General features: G+C 42.1%; 1 long non-coding RNA gene across 1 annotated transcript; it reads right to left on the minus strand.

Annotated features, from left to right (window-relative positions):
• Positions 1 to 2741: 2741 nt before the first annotated feature.
• Positions 2742 to 7220, minus strand: LOC121476227. Its single transcript, XR_005983881.1, has 3 exons — positions 5441 to 7220; positions 5219 to 5286; positions 2742 to 3152 (listed from the first exon to the last, which is right to left on the minus strand). It is a non-coding gene; the product is annotated as an uncharacterized LOC121476227 (long non-coding RNA).
• Positions 7221 to 9608: the final 2388 nt, after the last annotated feature.

The following is a 9608-nucleotide window of genomic DNA, read 5'->3' on the forward strand; positions in this document are numbered from 1 at the left end:
GTGCCTTTATTTTATTTTTTAAGATTTTATTTATTTACTCACGAGAGACACACAGAGAGAAGGGCAGAGACACAGGCAGAGGAACAAGCAGGCTCCTCCATGCAGGGAGCGCAATGTGGGACTCCATCCGGGTCTCCAGGATCACACCCTGGGCTCAACGCAGTGCTAAACCACTGAGCCATCCAGGGATCCCTCAATGTGCCTTTAAAATGACATTCTTTTTTAAAGATTTTATTTATGTATTCATGAGAGAGACAGAGAGATAGAGACACAGGCAGAGGGAAAAGCAGGCTCCATGCAGGGAGCCCGACGTGGGACTCGATCCCTGGTCTCCAGGATCATGCCCTGAGCCAAAGGCAGACGCTTAACCGCTGAGCCACCCAGGGGGCCCTAAAATGTCATCCTTTATATACTTACTCAAATATATTTAGTGGGGAGGAAAGGAAACTTTTTCTAAATAAAAAACAATAAAATGTGTAAATATATTTATAAATATAAGTAAACATATTTACTTTATATATATGTGTGTATATACACACATAGACTCCTTGTGGGTAGCAGCTAGGAGGAACATGAAGGAGATTGGTGGTGTTTCTTGATCTGGGTGCCAGTTACACAGGTATGTATGCTCTGTGAAACTTCATCAAGCTGTACTCTTGTATATATTTCCGTAAGTATGCAATGCCTCAAAAAAAGTTTATTTAAAAAAATCAGTGGTGGGGCACAAGAGTGGCTGAGTCGGTTAACCATCCAACTCAAGCTTTCAGCTCAGGTCATTACCTCATGGGTGCTGAGATCAAGCCCCAGTAGCTTCTGCACTCAATGGTGAGTGGACTTGGGATTCTCTCCCTCTCCCTCTGCCCCTCCCCCACTTGCATGCACACTCTCCTTATCGCTCCCTAAAATAAATAAATAAATAAATAAATAAATAAATAAATAAATAAATCTATCTTTAAAAAAAAATCCATGTAGTGATGAGTCAATTAAAAACTATACTCTTCGGGGCACCTGGGTGGCTCAGCAGTTGAGCACCTGCCTTCAGCCCAGGGCATGATCCCAGAATCCTGGGATCAACTCCTGCATCAGGCTTCCTGCATGGAGCCTGCTTCTCTCTCTGCCTATGTCTCTGCCTCTTTCTCTCTCTCTCTCTCATGAATAAATAAATTAAATCTTTTAAAAATTAAAATTAAAAAAATAAAAACTATACTCTTCGGGTCACCTGGGTGGCTCATTTGGTTGTGAATCTGCCTTCAGCTCAGGTCGTGATCCCAGGGTCCTGAGATCAAGCCCCGCATCAGGTTCCTTGCCCTACAGGGAATCTGCTTCTCCCTCCTCCTCTGCCTCTTCCCCAGCTTGTGCACACACTCTCTCTCTCGCTCATTCTCTCAAGTAAATAAATAAAATCTTTTAAAATAAAAACTATATTCTTCATGTTCAAAATAAGAGACTTATTCATTAAATGCAACAAACTTTTTTTTTTAAAGATTTTATTTATTTATTCATGAGAGACACACAGAGAGAGGCAGAGACACAGGCAGAGGGAGAAGCAGTCTCCACGCAGGGAGCCTGATGTGGGACTCGATCCCAGAACTCCAGGATCACGCCCTGGGGTGAAGGCAGGTGCTAAACCACTGAGCCACCCAGGGATCCCTGCAACAAACATTTCTGAAAATTAATAGGTAAAATATTCACAAGTTTCAAAATTCAGATGATACAAAAGGGTAAATGAAAATCCCCCCTATTCCTGTTCTTCAGCTACTCAAGTTCCCTCCTGTAACAGTTATCTATTACTGTGCAATAAATTAGCCCAAAACTCAGTGGCTTACAGCAACAATCACCATATTTGCCCACCACTCTGTGGGTCAGTAATTTGGGCTGGATCCAGCTGGGTGGTGCTTCTGCTGGTCTTGCGTGTCAATAATGCTGCTTCGTTCCTTTGGCTGATGAGCTACAAGGTCTAAACTGGCCTCATTCATGTGTATAGCTGTTCAGGCTGGCTGGCTGAGGGCCTCTCTTTTCCTGTGATCTCTCATCCTTAAGGAGGTTTCTCTGCATGGTGGTAAGCATGGAAGGAAGCAGCAAGACCCCCTAGGCCCAGAGTTCTGACATCACTTCAGTTGCATTTTATTGGTTAAAGCAAGTTACCTGGCCAGATAGATTTGAGAGTGGGGAAAAACAGACTCCACATCTTTTTTTTTCTTTAAGATTTTATTTATTTATTCATGAGAGACACAGAGAGTAAGAGAGAAATACAGGCAGAGGGAGAAGCAGGATCCGTGCAGGGAGCCTGATGTGAGACTCAATCCTGGATCTCCAGGATCACACCCTGGGCTGAAGGCGGCGCTAAACTGCTGAGCCACCCGGGCTGCCCCAGACTCCACATCTTGATGGGAGGAGGAGCAAAGTCACATTGCAAAAGGCCAGGCACACAAGAATTGGGAGGGATTTGTGATCATCTTTTTGCAATCTACCACATCTCCCATGGAAATTCTTATGTAGCCCTCTAGAAATATTTTGTACATATTTAAACAAATGCATATACATATATGTATATACATATATGTGTGTCTATATATATATAAGGCTAAACACCCTCTCTCTCTATATATAGACACACACACATATGTATATGTGTGTGTGTGTGTGCGTGTGTGTGTAAGTAGGCTCCAATTCAGGGTTTGAACTCATGATCCTGAGACTAAGACCTGAGCTGAAACCATTAACTGATTGAGCCACCCAGGTGCCCCAATATATATGTTTTTAATATTTAAATAAAATTCATATATATGGAAATGTATATATAAATTCATATATAAGCAAATGCCTCTACTTCAAGTTAGAAACCAAAGAGTCTTTCCTAAATTCTCCTTTCCCTCAAGATCTACACACAGCCCATCAACAAACTAATAAAAACTCCAAAATGAAAAAAAAAAACAACAACTCCAAAATGCATGCAAGATCCATCTACTTCTCACCATCTCTTTCCTGTGCTTGTGAAGGCACCATTGACTGTTGCTAGTGTGATACTCATGCTGATTCAGATCCTTACCCAGGCCACAGAGAACTCTTAGGGGGTCAGGCCCTCCTGTTGGTGTCACTCTGAACCTGATGGGCACACTGAGTTCTTTGCATTCCCTTCTCATGTTCAGCTACTGTTCTCAAAACACAGAAAAAAAAATATATATATATATGAGAGAGAGGGAGCACACATGCAGATGGGGAGGGAGGGGTGGAGGGAGAGAAAGAAAGAATCTTAAGCAGGCTCCACAGTTAGTGTGGAACCCAATGTAAGGCTCAATCCCATGACCCTGAGATCATGACCTGAGCTGAAATCAAGAGTAAGATGCTTAACCTATTGAGCCACCCAGTTGCCCTGTCAAAGCACATAAGTATTTTCTATATGGGGAGATGGAGAAAAGAGCTCTAACTCCAGCCATGAACTGTGGCAGAAGTGACCCATATTCTGGTATACCTCATGTGAGGGAATTGGAACCTTGGTGTCTTTTTCTGCAGGCAGAGTTCAGTTAGTGCCACTTTCACCAACCAAGAATGTTGTAATGATGTGACTTCGGTGCTTCTGGGAGGTTCTTTGGCTGGAATGCAAATCTTTCCACTTCCTCCCCTGGGACCAGATCAAGGGGTATGAAAAGGGGATTTTTTTTCAAGACACCAGAGTCCAATGTCACTCTTTGCCTAGAACACTGGTATCTATTTACCCTACATTTGCCAAAACAAAGGAGCCATTCAAGTGACTTCTTCCTGAATAAAGTTCTACTCCTAGGAGTCTTGCTGTCTCAACTCAAATGTATTGGCTATTGTTCTTAGCAGCCCGCCTTCTCCTCCTACCCCTTCTTTTTGGAAACAGAACCTGCCCTAGATGGACACATGACATGAAGCTGGACCAATCAGAATCCTTCTCTGGGATTTTTTTTCCTCCTGGAGCTGGCAGGTAGGAGAGAATACAATAGGCACACAGAGCCTGGACAAAAAGCAAGAACATACTTTTCACTTAAGCTATGGTCAGTTGTCTGCATGTACAACCAGAAACTAGGGATCCCTGGGTGGCTCAGCAGTTTAGCGCCTGCCTTTGGCCCAGAGCGTGATCCTGGAGTCCTGGGATCGAGTCCCACGTCAGGCTCCCCGCATGGAGCCTGCTTCTCTCTCCTCCTGGTCTCTGCCCCTCTCTCTCTCTCTCTCTCTCTCTGTCTATCATAAATAAATAAGTCTTTAAAAACAACAACAACAACAACCAGAAACTGCCTAATACAAGCTGTGTCTACAAGTTCCTCCTGGTCAGGTACACTTATCTGTAAAGGGTTGGGATTTATGCCTTTTTTTTTTTTTTAATTTTTTATTTATTTATGATAGTCACAGAGAGAGAGAGAGAGAGGCAGAGACACAGGCGGAGGGAGAAGCAGGCTCCATGCACCGGGAGCCTGATGTGGGATTCGATCCCGGGTCTCCAGGATCGCGCCCTGGGCCAAAGGCAGGCGCCAAACCGCTGCGCCACCCAGGGATCCCTTTTTTTTTTTTTTTATATGCCTTTCTTTATGACAAGAAGACAAGTGTGTTAGAGTTCATATCTAAAGTATCCACACCCTACTGCTAAAGCATAAAACTAAAATGTAATCTCAAAAATACTTGCTGTTGTCATCAGGCTTTCTTCCCACTTGGAAGTGGGATGGGTTGCTGAGGCAGGATGTGTGTGTAAAAGGGCCATGGGACAATAGATTGCAAGCTGCTGCATTGCACAGTCAGGTCTCAGGGATAAGATTATCCCTGATGGCACCAGGACCATAAGTCCTAACCTCTGCATCCTACCTAATCAGTGTCTTGGAAGTGTCAGTGGCAGGCCCAGATACAGACACGACCCGGAACAATCCAACAAGACTGACCGAGGAGGCTGGTACAGCTGGGATACACATCACTGAGATCAGCAAAAGGGGCAGATGTGGGAATCTCTAGAGTCCTTCAAAAAGGCCTCACTAAGGGCAGCCCTGGTGGCTTAGTGGCTTAGCGCCACCTTCAGCCCAGGGCGTGATGCTGGAGACCTGGGATCGAGTCCTGCGTCGGGCTCCCTGCATCCTGCATGGAGCCTGCTTCTCCCTCTGCCTCTCTCTCTAATAAATAAATAAAATCTTTAAAAAAAAAAAAAAAAAAAGGCCTCGCTGAGAAGACAGAGCTGTGAATGATGAGTCTGAGTGAGTATGGGTCCTACCAGGCCTTCTGGACTCTCAACTGCCTCTTCTTTCCTTCACAACTTCATCTTCAGCACTAATGTAATACCTGATACAAAGAAGCATTTGTTAAAACTTGGTTAAGCTAATCATAAGTAAATCAGTAGTCCTCACTTAATTCCTAGATTGGCCACATTTCTGAGAAGCAGCATACAAGCCCCGGGCTGAATAGCCACATCCACGAAGAACATGAGAGAGCATACCCTTTTTGCAAAATCAGTCATCCAAGTCCACTTCTGCTGGTGCAGGTTCAATGGCCCAAGGAGTGTTGTGAGGGTTGAGCAATCAGAGGCTCCTACAGGCAGGGTTTGAGTTTTCCTTGAGACTACAATTCCTTAAAAATTTAGTAAATCTTTAGTCTATTTGGTTCTAGTCAGTTCCAATGTAAGTAACCACAGCCAAAGACCTTATCTAGACATGGTTTTCAAGCCTGAAAACTCTGATCTTTTCATTATTGGTCATTCCCCCAACTGGATGATGGTTCTCTTCAGACCCTGAAACAACACACTTGGGTGGGAAAGCATTATCCTTTCTTGCCAACAGGTCCACTGCTGTTCTGAAGAGGGCACTTATCTTTAAGTCCTCCTATGGCTGCCACTTTGCAGTTAACACTTTTAAGTGCTTCAGTGCAGAAAAAATTGGCCTTTTAAACTCTACAAGACTCAAAATTAAAGGATTCTTGGTCAATCCAGATTATAGGTAATAGCAAAGTGTTCCTCCCTTAGTAAATCTTAGTAAATCTGTACAGAGCAGCTAGCTCTAGTTTGAGTTTCTGCATTTCTTTCTCTCTGGTAAGATTTTGCTAAAAGTATCAAGAAGGAGCCAGAAAATATCAATATACTAAATTTCCCTACCTTTCTCCATTACTACACTACATTGCTACCTCAAGTAGTCTTTCAAGGTGAGATAGCTAGTGTCTGAAGCTTACCCCCAATGAACCGCCTCTTCTAGTATTTGCAACTATGTAGTACCCTCCCTTTAAATCTGGGCTGTTCCTGTGACTACCTTTAAAACCTTAAGAAGATCTGGCAGCTTTCACTTTTGCCTAATTGGGATCCAGCTACCATGTAAAGAAACCTAAGCTAAGTCCCATGGAGAGAGAGGTCACAGCCCTTCTAGCCATCCCACCCACATCTTGGATATTCCATCACGAGCCTCCATCCAACTCATCAAAGACCCCTGTGAGACCAGCAGAAGAACCACCCAGTTGAAACCACCACAGTCAACCCACAAAATCATGATAGGTAGTAAAATGCTTGTTGTTTTAACCCATTAGGTTCGAGGATGTTTTGCTATCCAGTAAAAGGCAACTAACACTTTTTTCATATTTTTTGATCAAATGTTTTACTATTGTATAATGAGAGTCATAAACTTTCCAGTCTGCAATGCCTGTGTCCTTGGCATCTGCAACGCAATGCACTCATTAATTAAGCACCTCAGTTTTGGCACTTGCAGTACCCTATTTCTAGATAACAAATACAACATTAATTAGAATTAGGCTTACCTGTGGCAGAAAAATTAAAGTAATAGCAGCTTAAACTAAATAAAAATTTCTTTCTTTCTCACGTAAATTTTGTCCAGAGATAAGTAATCTACAGCTGACTTGACCCTCCACAGTTTCAGGGACCCAGGGTCTTTTCCTCTTGTTCCACCATCCTCAACACATGGCTTTTCTCTCATGATCCAAGATGGCTGCTCAGGCTTCAGCCATATGGCTGCCCTTCAACCAACAAATCAAAGAGACAAAGAAAGATATATCTCTCCCTTAAAGGACATTTACTTAAGTTGTACAGGACACTTCTGCCTATATCTCATTTGCCAAAATTTACTCACATGTCCAAAACAAGCAGGAAGATCTGCTGAAAGGTGATCTTAATTCCAAATGGCTATGTAATGTAATTCCATTTGCCAAATGTATCTCATTTGCCAAAATTTACTCACACGTCCAAAACAAGCAGGAAGATCTGCTGAAAGGTGATCTTAATTCCAAATGGCTATGTAATGTAATTCCAAATGGCTATGTAATTCCAAATGGCAATGTAAATCTAGGGTTCTACTAAGGAAGAGAAGAAGAATGAATATTGAGAGTAAACTAGCAGTTTCTGCCACATATTGCTCTGATTACACTGCTTTCAAGGCAAAAGACAGAAAAGAGGAGAAGAAGAAAAAGAGGAGGAGGAAGAGAACTTAGAGTCAAGGAATACACCATTAACAATTCAGCATAGTTCTAGTAAATGAAAATTCCTGTCAGTTTCATCCTGAGATGAAAGAAAATAAAAGCCTAGAAGCATCTGATGCCCTGATACATCTGACCCCATGATCTAGTCCATCTTCTGCCTTATAGGAAACCAGCTAGGAAAAGAAAAACCTCAATATTCATATAAGATAAGCCAATCTCTTATATCATGAGAAAGATCCAAAATCCACAAAAAAACAAATCCATTTAAAGAAACCAAATCTATAAAAGTATAAGCAGAAAAAGCAAAAGCAAATTTAGAACTATGGAGGCAACAAAAGAAAGACTCAGGACCTTTATATAGAACTCCACGGTAAGTGTGAAGAGTCTCTGGAAAAATATTGGTTAAATATGAAAGACCTGATAGCTTACCATGGAGAAGGAAACATGGGTAATAGATTGGAATCAGAAGGTAGAGGCTGTATTAATGACCAGACAAGAGGAGCCAGGAGGATTCTGACTGATGTTGAAAAGTAAAGTATGCATTTAAACATCCAAGATGGAGAGAGACATCAATTCTACATCAACACTGCTAAAGAAGGGAACAGAAAAGCCAATATGACAGATCATCTCAAAAGTCTTCAGGCTGAGGAGCACATGGATGGCTCAATAGTTTAAGTGTGTCTGACTGTTGATCTTGGCTTGGCTCAGATCTCAGGGTCATAGGATTGAGCGATGGGTCACCACAGAGTCTGCTTGAGATTCTCTCCTTTTCCCTCTGCCCCTCCCCTGAACTCTCTCTCTCTCTCTAAAATAAATAAATAAATCTTGTAAAACTGTCTTCAGGCTGCACAAACCTCCACTGAAAAAGTGCAGATCAAAATCTTCAGGGGAGAGGAAATGAAGTGACTGAGCTTTGTCAAGAGAAAGGAATTGAGTCTCTTGAGAAATTATCAGTCCAGGAAGATCATTACTTGGAGAAGAGAAGGAAAGTCCTGAAGCAAATGACAAGATGAGCATGCAAACGAAGAGCTGAAGAACTTCAGAGTGCAAATCAAGGACCTTGAAGAAAATCTAGGAAGCATCATTTATCCTTCTCAAAACCGAATTATTTCCCTTGAACTAAAAGGTCAAAATCATTGGACAAGAGCACAGGAGGCTGAAAGAAACCTTCCTAACTCAAGACGAGAAATTGCAAACAGGAGACAAAGAACAATGGAAAAAGTAATTTAACTTGAGCTTCTAAATGATGATCTAGACGGAGCAGTTTTCAGGGAAGCAATTGTACTGCCCTCCATCTCTGGGCATGGGGTGCTGTTTCTTTTGAGATAGAAGGGTCTCAGTGCCCCTCTTGTCAGACAAATCTGATGTTTCCAGTAGATTCAAATGGGAAGTTCAGGACAAGAAGACATCTATTTCCTCTTTGTATTAATGAGAGTTCTCCAGAGAAACACAACCAGTAGGCTAACTATGCATATACATGAGTTATCTCAAGGAATTGGCTTATATGACTGTGAGGGCTAGAAAGTCTGAAATCTTTAAGGCAGGCCAGCAGGCTGAAAACTCACAGGCAGGGGCTGAAATTATAGTCCACAGACTGACTACATATGCAGTCATCTTCCTTAGGAAAATCTAGGTTTTGCTCTTAAGGCCCTTCAATTAATTGGATGATTATGGAGGATAATCTCCTTTACTCAAAGTCAACTGATTATAGAGATCAGCCACATCTACAAAATACCTCAGAGCAACACCTAGATTAGAGTTTGAATAACTGGGTACTATAGCCTAGACAGGTTGACATATAAAACTAACTCCTCTGCTCCACGAAGCCTGAATGAACCCTCCTGCCCCCTTCTCCCCAGATGGATTTCCACCAAGAAGTTGTGCTCCTTATCCTCCCTCATGGGCTGGATTTTTCTCTGGGCACTCCCACCCAGGAAATGGAAGAATGTCACCTTCTTGGTTCATTGAGCCTCCACATAACCCTTCTACTCAAACTCCTGAAACACAGGAAGGACCTTACACCATTTTACTTAATTTTTCTTCAAAATTATTTTTGAATTATCTACTATTTTTTATTTTAAAAAACTTTTTACAACCCCCAAATTTTAAAAATGGACAAAAGATTAGAAACAACATTTCTCCAAAGAAGATGTACAAATGGCTAATAAGCACAGAAAAAGATGCTCAGCATC

Source organism: Vulpes lagopus, chromosome 15, assembly GCF_018345385.1.
Source record: "Vulpes lagopus strain Blue_001 chromosome 15, ASM1834538v1, whole genome shotgun sequence".
NCBI lineage: Eukaryota > Metazoa > Chordata > Mammalia > Carnivora > Canidae > Vulpes > Vulpes lagopus.